At 40.9% G+C, this 5084-nt stretch overlaps 1 protein-coding gene across 1 annotated transcript in view; it reads left to right on the top strand.

Moving 5' to 3' along the window:
• The window catches only part of LOC117174822 (52 kDa repressor of the inhibitor of the protein kinase-like), a 53591-nt gene that overhangs the window by 746 nt on the left and 47761 nt on the right, over nt 1–5084 (top strand). The gene's annotated exons all lie outside the window — the stretch shown is intronic.

Raw genomic sequence — 5084 nt, 5'->3', positions numbered from 1 at the left:
TGAAAGAGGGAGCTCTTCTTAATATTTTGACACCAAAATCATGTCGATACACCTTACCGACTGCGAGTAAAGCCATCCACGCTTTAACTTGACAGACTGTAGTGGCAATAATGTAAGGCAAAAGAGGAGTGGGCTCATAGTGTCGCCCTGAAAGACACCTCTCTGAAAGGTGACCTTGTTAGTTGTCATACGATTTTTTCCAGATGAGATAGTAAATCTGGTTTTCCAAAGCGGCATCAATCTCTCTATGCACTGAACTATTTGCGGATGAACCTTTAAGATTTCCAAAAGACAGATTATAAGTCTATGGGAGGGCGAATCGAAAGCTTTCCGATAATCAATCCAGACCATCGATAGGTCACGCTGGTAGAATGCTGCATCTTTACAGACACATCTATCGATGAGCAGGTTCGCCCGAACATTCCTATCATTTAGGATAGCTGTGAATTTCTTATACAGTGTGTTCAGATAAGTTATTGGCCTGTAATTCTTCGGGTCAGCTAAGTTGCCTATTTTAGGCAGGAGTATTGTGCGCCCTTCAACCAACCACTTCGGAATCGGCTCTTCCGACATCAAATATGAGGTGAAAATACGGGCCAAATGCTGATGGTTTGAAGAAAACTTCTTCCACCAGAAGGTTTTGATACAACCTGGTCCCGGTGCGGAATAGTTCTTCATCCCTTTTATTACTTTTTTCACCTCGGTAGTGACGGGTGGGCATTCTTTATCAGGTGTTATGAGGGCAATACATAACTCCTTGAAGCTATTTATATTTTCTGAGTCTTCGTCCAGTCTACGCTGCACTTCGTAAACTTCTCTCCAAAATACTTCGACCTTCTCTGGTTTGGGTGGGTGTTCGACAGTAACCGGAGGGTCTTAGAAGAGTCGAGATGGGTCAGAGAGAAACTGTTGATTTTCTCTGACCTACCTCGCATTGAATCCATTTTCATTGGCTCCCCCAGCTCTAGATTGGTCGGCATTGTTGGACGACCCATTTTCGGGAGCCCTGCGCGTTCTGTTGTTTTGAACCGCACTTACTACAACTATGTTTGGTTTTGTCATTGTTGTTCCCACGAGAAGCTAGGGATAGGGGTTCGTCAATCCTTGTAGAGCCCCGCATGCAAGGATAAGGCTCCGTACTCTGAGTGGTCGTCCGTGATTGCCTATTTATTTTTGTAACCATATTCAGCAGAAACCCTTGGTACAGGGACCCTCTATCCGCAACCCGAGGACGCGTTTGGTGGCTTTGTCATAGGCCCTTCGGTTTGATTCTAGAGGAATCAAAACCGAACCGAATGGTCACCGATGTTCTCTTCTTATACATGGAAAATTGTGCGAGTGAGAAAGTTGGTCAAATTGACGCGATCTTAGGCAATTAGATCGATTATATTTTTAATTATACAGGTTTTTTTAGGATAAAAAATATTACTATAAAAAATAATGTACTACAATTTCAAGATTTCATGAGCAAACAATTTCATTAGAGTCTTCATACTTACCACTTTTATAATGCAGTCTTTTAACTTTACGAGCCTTAATGCTGAAGTCCTTTACCTAACCAGATCAATAGACACTTTCATAATTTAAATAATTATAACTTGTACTTGTACCTGCACACGAAAATTTAAGATTTGCCTGAAAAGTGCCTACCACTTACGGTAATGTTTCTTTTGCCAAGTGGCAAAACGGAGTTAGATCTCCTTATTTTTCCTTGGTGACTTACCCATACTTCCCAGGTAACAATTTGTTAACTTAATTCTGTACAAAAACAAAGAAATATATAAGCACGTATATTGACAGACTTAATTCACAATATTTACAGGAACATAACCTTAGTTTTTAGTTGTCATTTAATACGGCACTCACTCGCACATTTCTTGCGGGAAAGGAGATAGCAAATCATAGTGCGCATGTCCCCTTTCTTGTGAGCATTAGGCTTAAACGCCTAAGTCTGGCAGTAAAGGTACAGTAATCGCAGTCAAAATTTGAGACCCTTTGTACAGCATGATCATTCTTCTTATTGTTACTCCATGGTGTATAATATATTTGATACAGTGGAAGCACCCGTCCACTGTAAACATAAAAAATTGTTCAAAATACTTTCAAAACATATTCATAAATTGCGATGCAAATATGAATTCTTAAAATATTTATATTTATTTTTGAATTTTCAGATTAGCGGGCATAGCTATATATATATTCTACCAGCGTGACCTATCGATGGGCTGGATTGATTATCGGAAATCTTTCGATTCGACATACCATAGACTTATCATCTGTCTTTTGGAAATCTTAAAGGTTCATCCGCAAATAGTTGGGTGCATAGAGAGATTGATGCCGCTTTGGAAAACCAGATTTACCATCTTATCTGGCAAAAATCGTGTGACAACTAACAAGGTCACGTTTCAGAGAGGTGTCTTTCAGGGCGACACCATCAGCCCACTCCTCTTTTGCCTTACATTATTGCCACTATCTCTAGCACTGCGCCATTCCGACGGGTACTTGTGCGGCAAACCTGCAGATCGAAAGAACAAGGTCACTCATGTATTTTATATGGGCGATCTTATGATCTATGCTAAAAACAGAGAACAACTGCCTCTAGCTCTGGGGATCGTCGAACGATATACTAAGGAAATTGGAATGGAATTTGGGTTAGACAAATGCGCCAAGGTTTACCTGAAGCGAGGAAAACTTAATGGCATCCCTGAAGATCCTGAGCTCGTTGATAGAAGCGCCATACGACACCTTTGCGCTAGAGAGACTTATACATACCTGGGCGTGCCACAAAGCCGCATTCAGGATGTGACATCTATAAAGGATACTCTCCGAAGCAGATACAAACGTCTCATCCGACAGATTTGGTCTTCCGAACTGTCGGCGAGGAACAAAGTATCTGCAACGAACATGCCTGCCGTCCCGGTACTACTCTATTCATTTGGAGTAGTTCCATGGACGGAGAACGAGCTCAGATCTCTTGATATCGGGACAAGACAGGTTATGCACATGAACAAAAGCATGCATCTTAAGTCTTCCGTTCAGCGACTGTACATCTCAAGCCGTCAAGGGGGTCGCGGAATATTGAGTCTTGAATATCTTCACAACAGGATTATTCTGGGTACAGCACATAGAGTTGCAAATGGAAGAGACCCTCTTCTTAAAATGGTCAGGAATCACGAAGAAGTGGGCAAAGGAGTATTTCTGTACAAAGCAGCGGAGGAGGCTGCTGAAACACTCGGACTTAACTTCAGTATTAGGGGTAAGCAAAATGCATCAAATCTTATCTATCTCGAGTACTCACTCCTGAAAGCCCGCATTAAGGGCATGTGATACTTACAGTTTCCCCGGCTTTTTTTCCACAAAAATGATAAGTTTTAAGAACTGAATTCGGAGATGCTATAAAATATTATAACGGACGTCCCCGGATTCTTTTTCGAGGGATAATAACAACAAAATTATTGTGCTAAATAAAAATTTTATGCTTATGTATTATTTTGAGGTTACGTCGTTTTTCATCTCTGCCTTTCCGATAATCTGGAAATTATTTATGAAATAAACTTTTTTTATTGCCTGCAAAAAGGGTTAGTTCCGGGAGATTAGTTACTTTGTTTATTTGCAAGTCCAAAGTTTTCGGCCAAAAGTATGGTGTAGTTTGGAAGTAACGCACAGGAGAATTGTAACATACATAACCTCCAAATGTACATACGTTGTTAGAAATATCAAAAATTTGTTGAAAAAAAAACACAAATAAAGTGTGTGGGGACGTCCGTTAGCATGTTCGCTATCATTTCACAAATTTTTAAGACAAAATATTGATTATTCTAGAAAAAAAGCCGTCGGAACCTAAAAGTGGTAAAATCGATACTAATTCCTAAGCGCTATGCAAATTAATCAGATTTTGCTAAATTAAAACTTTTTTGAATTAAACCAAAAAAAGTGTGTGGGGTCGTCCGTTAGCATGGTCGTTATCGTGTCCCAAATTTTTAAGACAAAATATTGATTATTAAAGAAAAAAAGCCGTCGGAACCTAAAACGGGTAAAATCGACAATTTTCTAAGTATCACATGCCCTTAAAAAAACACAAGAGAAAAACTTTCGTGAACAGCTCCTCGATAAGAGGATGCACGGTATCTTCCACAGAAATGTGAAGGAACAGTCAATGTCTTGTGAGCTAACGTTTGCTTTCCTTAAATCGCCCGGATTGGAGTCTGGTACAGAGGATTTCATTTTTGCATGCCAAGGCGGTGTCATTTCCACCTTAACATACCGTCGCCACATTTTGAGCCAAGACATTCCCGATGATAGCTGCAGGGCGTGCCATGCACACCCCGAGCATTTAGCTCACATACTATCTAGTTGTCCAACTCACGCGGGAACGACCTACATTCAAAGGCACAATGCGGCACTAAGAGTGCTTTATTACCATCTCTGTCACTCCTACGGCATTCACCTTAATATCACTCCTCTAAATGCTCCTAGGGAAATTGAGTCAATTGTCGAGAATTAGAAGTGCCGCATTTACTGAAACTTTATATTCTCGAAAATTTTTGCTGTTGCTCACTCGAGGTCTGACATGGTTCTTCTTGACTTCAAGAAGGGAACCATGTTCGTTATCGGACTTTCGGCACCAGCTGACAAAAACATCATAGCCAAGGAGAATGAAAAGAAAGAGAGGTATCGAGAACTTATAAGGGAGTTGCAACGATTGTACCCGGAATATTCTGTTAAACTGATCATCCTTATCATCGGCGCTCTTGGAGGTGCCAAGCTTTCACTTGCTAATGGCCTAAAAAGCATTCCTGCGTGTCAACAATATGCTAGAACACTTGCGGGAAAAATGCAGAAGGCGGTTGTACTGGGTCGCTCCGTGTTCTTAGGGTGCACGAGGCTTTTGTCAGATCGTCGTATTGATTCCTTTATAGACTGTAACCACCTATCTCACGGTTGTGAGACGTGGTTGTGGCTGAAATTTTACCGTGATTTCGCTGGAAGCGGGTGCAACTTTTTAGATTAGCATCCGCTCCCGGCGAAATCCTGCGGTTGTCCTTATGACAAATTGATTGATTATGATTATGAATGATTCGTAA

This window comes from Belonocnema kinseyi, chromosome 6 (genome assembly GCF_010883055.1).
Source record: "Belonocnema kinseyi isolate 2016_QV_RU_SX_M_011 chromosome 6, B_treatae_v1, whole genome shotgun sequence".
NCBI classification, from domain to species: Eukaryota; Metazoa; Arthropoda; class Insecta; order Hymenoptera; family Cynipidae; genus Belonocnema; species Belonocnema kinseyi.
This window is presented reverse-complemented; position numbering and strand designations above follow the sequence as displayed.